Source organism: Danio rerio, chromosome 6 (genome assembly GCF_052040795.2).
Source record: "Danio rerio strain M-AB ecotype USA chromosome 6, GRCz13ab, whole genome shotgun sequence".
Classification (NCBI taxonomy): Eukaryota; Metazoa; Chordata; class Actinopteri; order Cypriniformes; family Danionidae; genus Danio; species Danio rerio.
Genome location: NC_141026.1, coordinates 49,173,885 through 49,191,256, shown reverse-complemented (window position 1 = coordinate 49,191,256; position 17,372 = coordinate 49,173,885). Strand labels below are relative to the sequence as shown.

Here is a 17,372-nt window from a genome sequence, read left to right as displayed (position 1 = left end):
TCTGTTCTCAGATCAGCCCTCCTGCTGTTCATTATATTTGATTAACCATCAAATATGACCCCGCTGGAAACATTTGTGCATATTTTGGTCATTTCATTCAAGACATGCTTACAAGAATGCGTAAAAAAACGATTTGTTCCTTTTACAACGTCTTTTATTTCCATTAAAATAAATATGATTAAAGTGGAATTCTGCTGTAACAGCTACTCTGAGCAGACAGAACCATTTTGTTTCTTTCATTCTGTATCTTGTTTTATCTTGCTATTTCTATCTATTGTTCTGTTTTTTTCTATCTATCATTTTATCTATTGTCAACTATTTGCAGTTTGTTTTATCATTTTTTTCTGTTGAATGTTTAATTTTATCTAACAGTTTGCAGTTTCAGTGTTATCATTTTTCAATTAAATCAGCCTTTTTTCCTTTTTATCATGCTATTTTCTTTCTGTCATCCTTTTCATTTGATTTATCATTCATACTGTTCTGTTGTGATATGTTCTACAGTTTGTTCTTTCCTTTCTTCTGTTGTTCTTTTTATATGATTTGTTGTTTCTTATTTTATTTCATTCTTATTTAATCTGTAGTTCTCTTTTGTTTGATCTACCTATCTATTAACATTTTTTTTTCTTTTTTCCGTCTGATTCATCAGGTATTCAATCTGTCATTTATTGTATCATTCTGTCTTTTGTTCTAAAGTTCTATCATTCATTCTATATATTTTCTTATCATTTTTATACTTCTGATGTTTTTTATACTGTGTACCATTTTTGTTATTTATTAAATCCATTGTCTCTTCTGCCTATCATTCTGTCGTTCTTTTATTCTCTGTTGTTATTCTTTCATCCTATCATTTGTTTTGTCATTTGTTCTTTCTGTTCTTCTGTCTATTGTTTCTTCGCATTCCCTTTATCATATTGTTTTTGTTCTGTCCATAGTTTATATCCCTCCATCCATCTATATGCTCAATCATTCTGTTTTGTTCTTTCTATAGTTTCATCCATCCATCCATCCATCCATCCATCCATCCATCCACCCATCCACTCAATCATTTTGTTGTTTGTTCTCTATATAGTTCAATCCATCATTCCATCTATCCCTCCATCCATCCATCCATTCATCCATCCATCCATCCATCCATCCATCCATCCATCCATATGCTTAATCATTCTGTTTTGTTGTGTCTGTGGTTTTGTCTATCCTTCCATCCATCCACTCAGTCGTGTTGTTGTTTCTTCTGTCTATAGTTTCTATCTATTCATCTATCCATCCATCCAATCATCCATTCATCCATATGCTCAGTTATTCTGTTTTGTTCTGTATATAGTTTCATCCATCCATCCATCCTTCTATTCATCCATCCATCCATGTGCTCAATCATTCTCTTTTGTTCTGTCTATGGTTCCATTCATCCATCCATCCATCCATCCATCCATCCATCCATCCATCCATCCATCCATCCATCCATCCATCCATCTATATGCTCAATCATTCTGTTTTGTTCTGTCTATTGTTTCATCCATCTATCCATCCATCCACTCAGTCAAGTAGTTTTTTTTTTCTGTTTATAGTTTCTCTCCATCTGTCTATTAGTTCATTCATCCATATACTCAGTCATTTTGTTGTTTGTCCTGTCTATAGTTTCTATCAATCCTTCCTTCCATCCATCCATATATATGCTCACTCATTCCTTTTTGTTCTGTCTGTAGTTCCATCCATCCATCAATCTGCTCAATACTTTTGTTGTTTGTCTCTATAGTTTCTATCCATCCTTCTGTCCATCTGTTCACTCAATCAATCTGTTTTTTTGTATATATACCTCCATCCATCCATCAGTCCATCAATCAATCAATCCATCCATCCATCCATCCATCCATCCAGCCATGCGTAGGCTCAATCATCCTGTTTTGTTCTTTTCATAGTTCCATCCATCCATCCATTCCCTCAATCATTCTGTTGGTTGTTCTGTGTTTAGTTCCATCCATCCATCTTTCCATCATTCCATTCATCCATTTATTCACTTAAGATATCTATTGTTTGTTCGGTCCAGGGCATCACAGTTGCGCAGTGGGTAGCATGATCACCTCACTGCCAGAAGGTTGCTGGTTCGAGCCCCGGCTGGGCCAGTTGGCATTTTTGTGTGGAGTTTGCATGTACTCCCGTGTTGGTGTGGGTTTCCTCGGGGGTCCTCCGGTTTCCCCCACAGTCCAAATACATGTGCTATAGGTGTGTTAAATCAACTAAATTGGCCATAGTGTATGTATGTCAAAGAGTGTGTATGGGTGTTTCACAGTGTTGTGGTGTAGCTGGAAGGGCATCTGCTGTGTAAAGCAGCTGCTGGATAAGTTTGCGGTTTATTCCACTGTGTCAATCCCTGATAATAAAGGGACTAAGTCAAAAAGAAAATGAATGAATCAATAAATGTTGTCTATAGTTTCCATCCATCAATCTATCCATCCATCCATCCATCCATCCATCCATCCACCCATCCATCTATCCATCCATTATTTTATCATTCTATTATTTTTTATTCATCTATTTTATTGTTTAGCTGTCTGTCATATCTGTTGCAGTTCTGTTTGATAGAAAACAAAATGAACACAGTGAACTATTTAAACTTTTATTAACAACCGTAAAAACTGTCTTTATAATAAAAAAAGTGCTGAAGAAATCATTTTATACCCATTCAACCAAGTCACTGTGTGACTTTGTCTGCTTCAATGCTGTCTCTTTCAGTGACATGTGGAGTTCTTACCTTGAGGCCTTCAGTCATTCAAAATATCTCCTGACTCAAAGTAGCATATGCACACAGCAGAGGCTGCAAGTGACGGCAAGACCCCCGCCGTTAGGAAGCTTCTCCATATGGCATCTTTGAGGGTTCTCTTTTCTGTCTAATTAACGCCTTTGATGCAAATCAGTGTTCCTCTCTCAGCGAGGACAGGTCAAACGATTTGAATACACCCTCTCCTTGGAATGGCAACTATCGGTTAGTGTGGAAGTTTAAAAGGGCCCAGTGTTTTCTGAGAAAGTTGAATGAGTTTATTATTATGCATTTTTTGCAGTTAATCTGCATATGACTATTTACTGAAATGACAGGAGGTTAATTCAAGGCGTCTGTGAAGGAGGATATATATATAAATGTTGGAAATTATGAAGATGAGGACTATTAGTAACTCTCCAGATTGAAAAAAAAGGTTGGCTGGATTGTTGGTTGTACACCAAATTCATAAAACAAGTTTTGCTTTTGTGGCTTTTTTTCACTTGTGCAAAACAAAGGTTTTTATGGGCACATAAAAAGAGACAATGAGCCCTGTTTTTGCATCTGTGGCAGGAAAAATAGCCTTTTATTCACTCTCTTGATTTTGCTTCATTGTCAAAATATGTCTATAGGCACATGTGGTTACACATGTTAAACCATAATAATTTTCCCAGTGATGGGTTGCAGCTGGAAGAGAATCTGCTACGTAAAACATATGCTGGATGAGTTGGTGGTTCATTCTGCTGTGGCAACCCCAGATTAATAAAGGGACTAAGCTGAAAAAAATGAATAAACAAATAATAATATTACTTTTAAGCGTTTAACTGAAAGCTGATAGATAGTAATCGGTCAAAATGTATCCGTTCGGTTAACAGTTAAACGGGCAATATGAGCACCTATTCCTGCTACACCAAAATATTATTTTATTAGTATGATACAGGAAAAGAGAGTTGAAATTGAGAACTAATACAATTTAAGGGTCAAAAAGATTAAAATTGATTGAAGCTAAATCACTAAAATTACCTAAGTCCCTCAATCGGCCCTTACGATCATGGCCTTCCAATCATCCCCATCCACCGAATAGCCACACACCAATAGCTGGTGTGTGGTAAGCATACTGGCACCGCTGTCCTGTGGCTGCCATCGCATCATCCAAGTTAATGCTGCCCACTGGTGCTATTGTGGAGAGACACCTCCTCCCCCCCCCCCCCCCCCCCCCCCCCCCCCCCCTCATGATTGAGAAGCGCTTTGAGTTTATGGCCATACACAATAAAAGTGCTATATAAATACATATTACATCACATTACTTTCTGACACCATTATTTATAGTGTATATACAATATGTGGTCCTTTTCTACAAGAATTTGAACCATATCTACAAGACAGCCTCACACAATCGCGGCACATTTGTTGGCAGTGCACTCATGTCCCAAATGTGCTCTGTTGGATTTAGATGTGCTGAATAGGGGACATTTGTGTATAGCAAACTCAAAGGCATGTTTGAAATTATGAACATGAGGACTATAAGCAACTGTAAAAAAAAGAGGATTGGTTGGATTGTTGGTTGTACACTTAATCATCGCATACGTTTTGCTTTTGTGGCTTCTTTCTCCACTTGTGCAAAACAGGTTTTTATGGGGCAGACCATGAGGGAGACAATCAGCACTGGTTTTCCGTCTGTGGAAAGCAATTGCCTTCTTTTCACTCCCTTAATTTTGCTTTATTGGCAAAATATGTCTATAGGGATTTGTTATTACACATGTTAACACACAATGGGCCATATCATACACCCGGCGCAGTGTGGCGCAAGGCGCGGCGCTATAGTCTTTTTCAGCTTGGCGCAGAGTCGTTTTGAGGTGTTGCGCCACGCTGTTTAAATAGCAAATGCATTAGCGCTCATATGTGTGTCCATAGACGTTCTGGTCTAAAAAGGAAGGCTTTCTGAGGCGCACTGCTGGTGCGTTGCTATTTTAAGAAACTAAAATTAATTTTTCATTTGACCAAAACAAACCCGGTCTAAACTCTGGCTAACACACTGAACATAAAGCCTGGCTAACACACTGCTTACTATGCACAAGAGAGCAATAGGCAAATATCTTTACATATGAAAAAAAAATAATAATATTAAGGATATATATAGAATATAAGAATAGATATATAATATAAATAACAAAGCATAATATTTTCTAGCCTACATAAATATAAAAAATCACCGCTTTATGCCTTCTTCATCTCGGGAGGCTTTTTCAGTTCATTTATAACAATTTGCTTTTGTATAATGTTATTATTATTATTAGTATTATTTATTATATCCATATTTATATTTGTTTTATTAAAAACAAGCTTAGATTTGCCCACCTGTCAGGTTTTAGACAATATGGGGCACAGCATGTGTTTTAGCATATAACTCAGGTTTTTGAACACACTTTGTTATTATTGTTCATTTATTCGTTTGCTGGAAATTAGAACTGAATTTAGAAATAGTTTTTAAAACGAATATTTGCGCTTAACAAACGCAATTAATTATTTATAGACTAATTGATGTCTGTGCGTAAAGGTTTCCCTATTCACTAGAGCGAAAGAGAAAGTAGATCCATTATCTCTCATTCTCACGCAGTAGATGCTCTGTTTAACAGTTTTCTCTAATTGGTTTATTCTCAAAACACAAAAAACTCATTAAGAAAATAAACTCAACCCTTTTAGACTATGCGCAACGGCGCAAAGCGGATTTTCCCATCCTTAAATTAGCAAAAATGCGTTCTGACACGCCCTGAAAGCGTTTGCGCCCTGCACTTTGCGCTCTGCGAATGGACCGTCAAAATAGAGCCCAATGAGTTGATAAATTTGCATTAAATATTTATGTAGGAAAATTTTAAAAATACAAAATATAATAATAATAATAATAATAATAATAATAATAATAATAATAATAATAATAGTTTTAAGCATTTAACTAAAAGCATTAATCGGACAAAATGTGTCCTTTCGGTTAACTGTTAAACAGTCAATATGAGCACCTCTTCATTCTACAACAAAATAAAACTTTAATTGTACATGATATAGGAAAAGAGAATTGAGATTGAGAAATAATACAATTTAATTGTCAAGAAGATTCAAATCGATAAATCACTACAATTACCTTCTGGCACCATTATTTATAGTGTATATACAGTATGTGGTCCTTTTCTACAAGAATTTTGGACCATATCTACAAGACAGCCTCACACAATTTTGCCATGTTTGTTGGCAGTGCATTCATATCCCAAAGGTGCTCTGTTGGATTTAGATCTTGTGAATGAGGGACATTTGTGTATAGCAAATTCCAAGACATGTTGGTAGTTATGAAGATGAGACTTACAACAAAATATTAGAACAATAAATGACAGCAAGACAGGACAATTAGATTGAGAACTAATACAGCTTAAACAGATTGAAATATATCAATGCTGAACAATGGTATTTCTCTGTAGAATATCCAGATTGTTCACACTTAACAAGAAGGAAAACAAATATGGATTAGATTTTTTTTTATTCCTGCTATTTCAGACTTGTCATGTTGGGTGTTTTTTGGAGGTGAGAGAAGCCCACAGTCTGTGGAAATTCAGATGCCCGAGGCAAGATATGACATGACTTAAACAGCATAATTACCCATGCTGACACTATTTTTGATAGTGTATATATTTGTTCCATATCTACCAGAATTTGGTCCATATCTACAAAACAGCCTCAGAGAATTGTGGCAGATTTGTTGGCTGCTTATTTATGATGCAAATGTCCCATTCCAGCACGTCCCAGAGGTGCTCTGTTGGATTTAGATCTGGTGAAAAGAGGCCATTTGTGTATAACAAACTCACAGGCACGTTCAAGAAAGCAGTTTAAGTTGATTTGAGCATTGTGACATGGAGTGTTATCCAGCTGGAAGAAGCCGTCACAAAACTGATACACCGGGGTCATAAAGAGACATGGTCATCAACAATACTATTGTAGCCTGTGACATTTGGCACACAAAGTGGCTCTAGAAAATATCCTCCACACTATTACTCCAACAACAGCCTGAACTATTAGTAGACAGGATGAATCCATGTTGTTTACACCAAATTACGGCAAGTTTAACCAATGGTTACAGCAGAAATTGGGGCTCATCATGCCAAGGAACCATTTTCTAATCATCTATTTCCAGTTTGGTGAGCCTGTGTGAATTATAGCCTCTTAAGGCTGTGACAAACCAAGCCAAAGGTCGGCTGTCAGCCAGGCTGTTGCCTGTTTATTGGGATATTGTCAGATCGAGTTGGCCTGATTCAATTAAATTAATCTTAATTTCTATAGTGCTTTTACAATGTAGATTGTGTCAAAGCAGCTTAACCTAGAAGTTCTAGTATAGTTGAAATTGAATTGAGTTGAAGTTCAGTTCAGTTTAGTTCAGTTTAGTGTGGTTTAATTTTCACTGCTGAAAGTCCAAACACTGAAGAGCAAATCCATCGATGTGCAGCTCCACAAGTCCCAAACCAAGCAAGCCAGTGGCAACAGTGGATTCAGCATATAGAATTATTAATTACGCGGATTGAAGAGAGCTTTCTGATAGGTTACTCAGCAATGACATATAGCCAATAACAAAAACTAAGGTAACCAAGTAAACAATTCAAATCAAGAGGCAACCAAAAAAAAAACAGCTGTAGATTCATTTCTTAAATATTTGCAAATAATGTGAATTTTTAGCTTATCGGACAAATTTACATGAGTGAATCCTTCCATGATGAGTGACAATTACTAAATGCTGCTTTGTTTATGCTTTGTCTATGTGAACTGCATCTGTCGATATCTCTTTGTGGAATGAGACTACGGGTGCGGAAAGACACATCTTCTAACTCAGAACCGCAGTCCCTTTTCAGTCAGCTACTGTCTGTTGGGTATATTCACATGTAACTTTTTGGTCCAGACGGGACCCGATGAGAGCTAATGTAAGCCAACAACACCGTTGGTTTTCGTCTGTGCAAGTTATTTGGTATGAGCTTGATGTTGCTATGATGGGTTCAGAACAAATACGGAACATCGTGTTGCTCTGGTGTACTCTTGATATTGTTTTTCCCCTCATGTAAAATTTCCCTCTCATTTGAGTTCAACAATTTGAATTTTAATGTAAGACACGGTTAACGTCCGCATTAACCAAAAGCTGTGACCATTTTTATGTATTATTTTTTTATTTGATGCATTTCCTGAAGAAACTGAATTTTAAATGAGAAAACAGTGGGCGTGGTTTGTTTTTTTCTTCTGTGATATGATTACTTGTGATGAAAATGGCATAGTTAGTTGAAGGGGTGTGGCTTAATATGTTAACCACACCAATTACCTTAGGCAGACGTAATGTGAGAATTTACATTTACATTTAGTCATTTAGCAGACGCTTTTATCCAAAGCGACTTACAAATGAGGACAAGGAAGCAATTTACACAACTAAGAGCAACAATTAATAAGTGCTATAGGCAAGTTTTAGGTCTGTAAAGTCTAAGAAGGGAAGTATTAGTAGTATTAGTTTTTTTTTTTTTTTTTTGGGTAAAGTTAGTGTGATATTCAGAGAGGCAATTGCAGATTATGAAGTGAAGTGGAGACTAAATAGTTAAGTTTTTAGTCGTTTCTTGAAAGTAGCGAGTGACTCTGCTGTTCTGATGCAGTTAGGGAGTTCATTCCACCAACTGGGCAGATTGAGCGTGAGCGTGAGCGAAAGTGATTTCTTCCCTCTTTGGGATGGAACCACGAGGCGACGTTCATTCACAGAACGCAAGTTTCTGGAGGGCACATAGATCTGGAGAAGTGAGAGCAGATAAGAAGGAGCAAGGCCAGAAGTCACTTTGTAGGCAAACATTAGAGCTTTGAATTTGATGCGAGCAGCAACTGGCAGCCAGTGCAAACGGACTAGCAGCGGAGTGACATGTGCTCGTTTAGGTTCATTGAAGACCACTCGTGCTGCTGCATTCTGGAGCAGTTGAAGAGGCTTGATAGAGTTAGCTGGACGCCCAGCTAGTAGAGAGTTGCAGTAATCCAGTTTGGAGAGAACAAGAGCTTGAACAAGGAGTTGAGCTGCATGTTCAGATAAGAAGGGTCGGATCTTTCTGATGTTATAGAGTATTTAACTCAAAACGAACAGGAAGTGCATTTTCATATTTTTATTTTAAATTACAATTGCAAACAATTAAATTTTTCTTAATGGGATGCTTGGATGTATGGTTCACTACATAACTGGCAATGTGAGCTAAAATATCATATGGTTACTTTTAATATCATTAGTACTTTAATTAGATAATTTACCTCTATTCACATGTTTGCATTGACTTTGTACATGTTGATACTTGTTTCCACTATTGGTGCGAACCTGGCATTAGTTTTCTGTTTTTAGCTGACACGAGTGACACTGGGGTGCTTTTCTTTTTGCTGTAGCTCATCTGATTCAAGTTTTTATTAATGTGTTGAGAGGCTTTTCTACAGACCTCAGCTGTAAAGTGTAGTTATTAGAGTTTTTGTTGCTTTTCTGTCAGATTGAACCAGTCTGACCATTCTTCCTCTGACCACTGGCATAAACAAGGCATTTTCAGCCACAAAACTGCTGTTCACTGGACTTTTTGTCTTTTTAAGTCCAGTCTCTGTAAACCCTAGAGATGAGTGTGCTTGAAAATCCCAGCAGATCAGCAGTTCCTGAAATACTCAGGCACCAACAGCCATGCCACATTCACTTAAATCACCCTTTTTCCTCACTCTGATGCTCAACATGAACTTCAGCGGATCATGCCTTGGCTGCTTCCTGCTTTGCTACTGTTCGGACGTCTTTGCCTACTGCTCCGCTCCTTGCACTCCTGCTTTTTTATTTTATAATCTAATTTTAACTTGAGCCTATCAGCACAGTGCTCAAACGAAACAGCTTGAAGATCAACATCGAATCTACAAACTTTCTGGAGTACAACTTTACTTTTATTTAGAGGAATTATCGTCTAAACAATCCTCCCGCTACCAGCTGCTTTCATTCCTGAGACGGGAAAACACGGCTGTGAAAATGGCTCTGGATCATATTGATTTGGAATCTCACTGCTGCACCAACTGCCACAAACTTTTACAAAAGATTGCAGTTCTTGAAACAAAGTTACTTGCGATCCAACCAGAACTGCCGAATTACACAGAACCGGTTCATCGTGGAGCCTCACAGCATTCAGCCGGTAAGTCCTATAAATCTACTCCAGCTACTGTTTTGAGAACAGAAAAACAGATTGAAACTGTTGAAAATCAGCGTGAACTATGGCATGAACAAGGTGCGAGACCAAAGGGTACTCGTGGGGTCAGATCACGAAGGTCATACGCTGCTGCATTAGCGTTCTCTACCCCAAATACAGCTCGGACTCAAATACAGCTTCAGAACAGATATGAAGTTTTGAGTAATATGGGTGAAGATTCCCCAAATGCAGTTAGACAGAGATCGCATGACTCAGCAATTAACTTTGCTCTGAACAGAGGCTCAAGGCCGACTAGACAGCGGCATTCTGCTCCGATCGCAACAGAGATAAGAACATTGATTATTGGAGACTCAATAATCAAAAATTTTAGGAGCAGAGATACCATGACATACTGCTTTCCTCATGCTACAGTTTCTGATATAAATAAAGAACTTGAGAACATATTAAGGAAACATGAGACTGCAAAACGGATTATCATCCATGTGGGGAAGAATGATATTCGGAAGGAGCAGTCAGAACTGCTCAAGAGAGATTTCTGTAAGCTTTTGGAAACAGTTGAAAGATTGAAAATTCAGCCGTTCATCAGTGGACCACTCCCTGCAAGAGGGACAAATATGTTTTCAAGGCTCCTTGGTCTAAATGCATGGCTGCAGAAAACATGTAACATGAAAAGACTGAATTTCATCGACAACTTCAATCTCTTCTGGAACCAAAGACAGCTGTTTACATCAGACGGCCTTCATCCAAACAAGCTTGGTGCAAAAGTGCTGAAAGACAACATCCTCTTCTCCCTCCATCATCCATCAGCTGTGTATGCCACTGAACTGAATGACACACACACACCTAGCAAATGTCCGGATGACCACAGAACTTCAAATCAGCTCCTGAGTGGACTTGTGGCTGACGCATCCTACAAGGACAGAGATAACACCACGCAGCCACAACAACCGCCGATAACGGACAAACTGCCGTCTGCACCCTGCACACTGAGCTCAACACAGGCAGACTGTGATGCATCAGAACAGCATCAAGTCTCAGCACTCATTGATGATCCCCAGGAAAACAGCCAGGTAAACATATCTCAGCAGCCAGAAACCCCAGACCCACAGCCTCTGTCACCGGACACGTTCTCATTGTCATCTTGCTCGCCTCTCTTGGATTTTTCAAAAAAGATGGAGGAACTGGTGTGTGCTGGAACTAAACTCTCACACTCCATTGCTGCTAGCCCCCAGTTAGCAACCAAAAGTCAGCAAGCCACACGCCCATCTCTAAGCCCACCTCGCCCTACACCTAGGAAAGGCCTCAGGTCTTTGCGACAGCGCCAGGTCCCAAAAAACACCTCATCTTTAGCTGTTGAACTTAAAAACTGCCATTGATGTGTCTCGGGGGCCTGCTTAGGTAACAGTGTCTTTATCAGATGTTTACAGAACAAGCAGGAACCCAGTGTGTCTGTAGCTTTCTCTACGCAGATATGTGTCTTATTACGTGACAGAAAACCAAAGACTCTTTCAGACCGTATAGCAAATCATTCAAATCTGGTGTCTATTAAATGTATATCTGAGACTTCTGTAGTGAAAACGACTAAAACTGTTAAGTTAGCACTTCTAAACATCAGATCACTCAATAATAAGTCACTTTTAGTCAATGATTTTATCAACACAAATTGCCTTGATTTTATGCTTTTAAATGAAACTTGGCTAGATGACAGTTGTAGCGCAGCAGTTCTGAATGAAGCAGCTCCTTTAAACTTTGACTTTTTGAGTGTTTGCAGAGCTAATAGGAGAGGTGGAGGCATCGCTGCCCTGTTTAAAGATGTGTATGAATGTAAACAAGTGTCATTTGGTGACTATTTGTCTTTTGAATATCTGAGTATAGCACTAAAAGGGTCTCCACGCATCTTACTAATCATTATCTACAGACCTCCAAAATATTCTCCAGCTTTTATTGATGATTTTACAGAGCTGTTATCAATAGTAACATCTGAATATGATTATTTTAGTATTGCTGGGGATTTTAATATTCACATTGATAATCCAGAAATCAATGCTGTAAAAGAACTGATGACTGTTTTTAACACTTTTGATCTGACTCAGCATGTTCAAGGACCCACACACAATCGTGGACACACTCTTGATCTACTTATAACTAAGGGTTTACACATTTCATCAACTGTTGTTAAGGATGTGGCACTATCTGATCATTTCTGTATTTTCTTTGATATATTGATCACTCCAGCTATTAAAGACAGATCTGTCTCTGTCAGAAAGAGGTGCATAAATGAGAACACTAGTGAGCAGTTTATGAAGGCCATATCGCTAGCACCAAGTATATCTGCAGACTCTGTTGATTCTCTCCTTGATTTGTTTAATTCTAAAATTGAAAATGTAATAAATGACATCGCTCCTGTTAAAGTTAGGAAGAGAACTGGCAAAGAGAGAGTCCCTTGGAGAAACTCAAGAGCAGTCCAAATGAAGAAAAGACAATGCAGGAAAGCTGAGCGTATGTGGAGAAAGACGAAACTAGTAGTCCATTATAATATCTATAAAGACAGTCTTCAGGCTTTTAATGTGGAACTAAAAACTGCTAGACAGACTTTCTTTTCAAACCTTATAAACAACAATTTAAATAATGCTCGCACACTCTTTGCAACAGTAGAGAGGCTCACAAACCCCCCCAGTCGGATTCCCAGTGAGCTACTCTCTGTAAGCAAATGTAATGAATTTGCTAATTTCTTTACTGATAAGATCAATAATATCAGAAAGGCAATCAGCTCATCCAATCAGCCAAGTTGTGTCGATATCAAACAAACTCAACCACAACTTGAGAAGTCAGACATTATGTCTGATTTCATGGAAATTAACGGTAAAATCTTAGAAGAGATGGTGCAAATTATAAAAACATCAACCTGCAGTCTTGACACGCTCCCCACATCATTCTTCAAAACGGTGTTTACCTGTTTAGAAATGGATCTTCTAAAAGTGGTAAATGATTCACTTCTCTCAGGGATTTTTCCAAACTCACTTAAAACTGCAGTTGTTAAACCCCTCTTGAAGAAGAGCAACCTGGATAACACCCTATTGAGCAATTACAGGCCAATCTCAAATCTCCCTTTCATTGGCAAAATCATTGAAAAAGTTGTTTTTAACCAGGTTAACAAGTTCTTAAACTTCAAGGGGTGTTTAGACCATTTTCAATCTGGTTTCAGAGCACATCACAGTACAGAGAGCGCTCTTATAAAGATAATCAATGATATACGTCTAAACACAGATTCAGGTAAAATAACAGTGTTGGTATTGCTCGATCTCAGTGCTGCATTTGACACTGTCGATCACAGCATACTTCTGGATAGGCTGGAAAACTGGGTTGGGCTGTCTGGGACAGTCCTCAAATGGTTCAGATCTTACCTTGAAGGGAGAGGTTACTATGTCAGTATAGGTGATCATAGGTCGAGGTGGACACCCATGACATGTGGAGTCCCACAAGGCTCGATTCTGGCACCTCTCCTGTTCAACCTTTACATGCTCCCTCTGAGCCAAATAATGAGAAAGAATCAAATCTCCTACCACAGCTATGCTGATGACACTCAGATCTACCTAGCCTTACTGCCTAATGACTACAGCCCCATTGACACCCTCTGCCAATGTATTGATGAAATTAAAAATTGGATGTGCCAAAACTTTCTTCAGTTAAACAAAGAGAAAACTGAAGTCATTGCGTTTGGGAACAGAGATGAGGTTCTCAAGGTGAATGCGTACCTAGGCTCTAAAGGTCAAACGACAAAAAATAAGGTCAAGAATCTTGGTGTGACGCTGGAGTCAGATCTGAGTTTCAACAGTCATGTCAAAGCAGTCAGTAAATCAGCATACTATCATCTCAAAAACATAGCAAGAATCAGATGCTTTGTTTCTAGTGAAGATTTAGAGAAACTTGTTCATGCTTTTATCAGCAGCAGGGTGGATTACTGTAATGGACTCCTCACTGGCCTTCCCAAAAAGACAGTCAGACACTTGCAGCTCATCCAGAATGCTGCAGCCAGAATTCTGACCAGAAGCAGGAAATCAGAGCACATCACACCTGTCCTCAGGTCTCTACACTGGCTGCCAGTTACATTCAGAATAGATTTTAAAGTATTATTACTGGTCTATAAATCACTAAATGGCCAAGGACCTCAATACATTACAGATATGCTCACTGAATACAAACCTAACAGATCACTCAGATCTTTAGGATCATATAAACTAGAAGTTCCAAGAGTTCAGTCTAAGCAGGGTGAATCTGCCTTCAGCCACTACGCCCCTTGCTGCTGGAATCAGCTTCCAGAAATGATCAGATGTGCTCCAACATTAGGCACATTCAAATCAAGACTGAAAACACATCTGTTTAGCTGTGCCTTTACTGAATGAGCACTGTGCTGCGTCCGACAGATCGCACTATTATGTTTTTCGTTTTCTTTTTCATTCTTTTATAACCTATTTTAACTCATTTTAATTTGTTTTTATCTGTTTTTAATAATTTTTATTGTCTGCATTTTATTTTCCTAAACTTGTCTTTTTTATTCCTGTTTATGTAAAGCACTTTGAATTGCCACTGTGTATGAAATGTGCTATATAAATAAACTTGCCTTGCCTTGCCTTGCCTTGCCTTGCCTTGATTGTCCATCTTTCCACACTGCTCTAGATCTTTCTGATTTTGATTGCACTGTAATAATATGCACCTTTTATAATGCTGCTTTGGAATAATAGTTGTGAAAAGCACTACACAAATAAACTTGGATTGGATTGAATTGAATTGACTGGCTGAGGGCCATATCTTGAACGTTTTCTCAGAAAGTCTCACTGTCTAACTCTAATGTGCTAGAGGTGATAATTACTGTACCTTCAACACTAGTGAGTACGATATCTTGACCATTACAGACAATTCCACTCCACTGAATGGTTACTTAGCCACTATACAAAGTCACCTGATGATTAAATGCCGCAGTAAATTCAGTATCCTTTACTTTTTCTAGTCTCTTGGACTTGCAGGTCATGACCTTGGGGTTAAGGGGTCTTGTATTGATCTTAAACAACTGTGCAGAGAAAATAAGCAAACCTCTTCACTTCATCGTAGCATATAAACACTGCGGCCCTGTGGTGCATTTAAATGTTGTTTTGTTCAAGTGCACTAAAATATTCTGTGAGGCAGTTTTGAGCATTAAAATAAACTGGTTTGAAATATGATATAATAGGGCTGGGTGATAAAATCGATATTTATTGACCGAATAACATTGTCAATATTAATTAAAAAGATTCGGTATCAAGGCAATAGTTTAATTCAAATGTGGCTGCTGAGCGCATGCCTTGGAAGCAGTGCAAATAAGCTTGGAGTGTAAGTTTGTCATTTTCAATGGAGGCACATTTTCTAACCGCACCTAAAAACTTCCAAATGCTGCGAACGCAGCACAATTCATGTAAGTAGAACTAACCAGAACTAATTTGCTTCACACTTTATTTATAATATACACATTACAGTAATAACGGCGGACTGATTACCTCAGACAAACACAGCACACTCAAACATTGCAGCACTTTTTACCTTTCTCCATAAACTTGCATCGGAGCAGCAGCAATGGTTTCTCTGTTTGTCGTCTTCTGAGAAAGCAATTGATGGTCGCCTAGTTACGTCAGACGCCAGGGAATCGCAAGTGCAAAGCCCATTGCAAATAGTCAAGAAATCCACGCGCACGTGCTTGTCACTTCAGGTCAGAGTAACAACACATGCGAAAATGAGTGTCGTGTAACAGCAGATTGTTAATAAAAAAGAGCTAAGGATGCCACTTAAGAGTGGCTTTTTGGTTTCTTTTCTTGTGCATCCCAGCCACTAGCTCCCCATCTGAAAGATGCTTTAGCATAGGGGTAATAGAGTTATTCAACTTCACAATTTGTAATGTTGCAGTATGTACTTGAATAATGGTGGTTGGTTCCTTTACTTGAAAGCTCAGATTTGATTTTCATAATTTGTTTTGTTTACAGAGTTTGAGGTTTACTATATCATCAAGTATTTACACTTTACTATTGCACACACTTTGTAACATTTTATTTATCCGAGTCTCTTTAACACTTATTTTGTCATAAAGAGATAAGATATTTTGTTTAAATATTTTTTGTTTTTGACTATTAAACAGACCTCGTAGTTTTTCGCGATTCCGTGATTGCTGAATTCAATGCAAAATCAACAAAAAGTTTCTGCAAAATTCTTAATTTAATCGCAAAATAATCGAAAAAAAAAGTAAATAATCTCATAAAACATCAAATTCCAAACCCTATATTCAAATTTAATTTATTTTCAGTTTGCATTTAATTGTTTTACATGACTTATAGACGTTGCAGTGCACAGAATGTATTTGAGTATGTTGTGTGTTGCGGACCTTGGATGAAGCGCGAGTGATTTACATGTTCAGTCAAAACAAAGTTGGGATTAGAAATCCTGTGGAACAAAGTTGTAGCAATCATCTTACAAACAAGGCAATGAAACACAAATGCAGATTGTTACCCAGATGGCAGCCGCTGGACGTGACCGAATTGAAAGACAATTTTTGTGCTTTACATGTATGGCTGCATGTATACATGTATGTATTGTGATGTACTTCAAATCGATAAATGGTTTTGTTTAACTCTCCCCTGCAGTTAACGTGAGAAAACGATTCCCTGCCATTGTCGAGTGTTACGGCCATCCGTGTTTTAGGTGTATTACAATAGGGGAAGCCCTAACGCATGTCCTAAGTGAGGTAAATTTCAGATGCTTTCTGAGTGAAAGTAAGATCGTGGATAAAAATAAGAGTTATACAAACTTCCTTTGGCTTAATCCCTTCCATTGTGGATCTTGTCTTGACAAGAGACCAAAATAAATAAGCTTTATTTTTATATTGTGTGTCACTACGTCAGATTACACAGCTAGCATAGTTGGCTAACTAATATGGTAAATAAAATTAAATCTAAAAAGGAATTACCACCAAAAACATCATTTTTATTGCAAAAAAAGTTTATTGTGAAAAACTAGGTGGTCTGATTAAAACAATTTGCTTTAGTAATGTTGATAAATTAAAATAAAGGGGTTAAATAAAAAAAAAATAAAAAATGCTTATATTCCTAAATTTATTTTTAAAATAATATTCAATAAGTATTGATATCGAATGATATGAAACATGATATCATGATTTTTTTTTTTTTTTTGCAATTTGACCCAGCCTTATGATATAATGTATTGTACATATAGGTTAAACCTACAAAGGTTATTTAAAAATGTAAAAAATGGCTTCTTACAGAAATGTTTTATACAGTAGCACATTTTTAAGCTGCCAAACAAAGCAGATACCCCCTCCATACCAGTGCTGTGAGTTTGGACAGGACTTCCCATAATAAGCT

At 37.8% G+C, this 17,372-nt stretch overlaps 1 protein-coding gene and 1 long non-coding RNA gene across 6 annotated transcripts in view; one reads left to right on the top strand and one right to left on the bottom strand.

Moving 5' to 3' along the window:
* Positions 1-17,372, top strand: part of grm4 (glutamate receptor, metabotropic 4) — a 273,711-nt gene that overhangs the window by 137,148 nt on the left and 119,191 nt on the right.
* On the bottom strand, positions 6,117-17,064 carry LOC147843630 (uncharacterized). The gene is made up of 3 exons (XR_015494136.1): positions 14,616-17,064; positions 7,619-9,538; positions 6,117-7,561 (listed from the first exon to the last, which is right to left on the bottom strand). It is a non-coding gene; the product is annotated as an uncharacterized LOC147843630 (long non-coding RNA).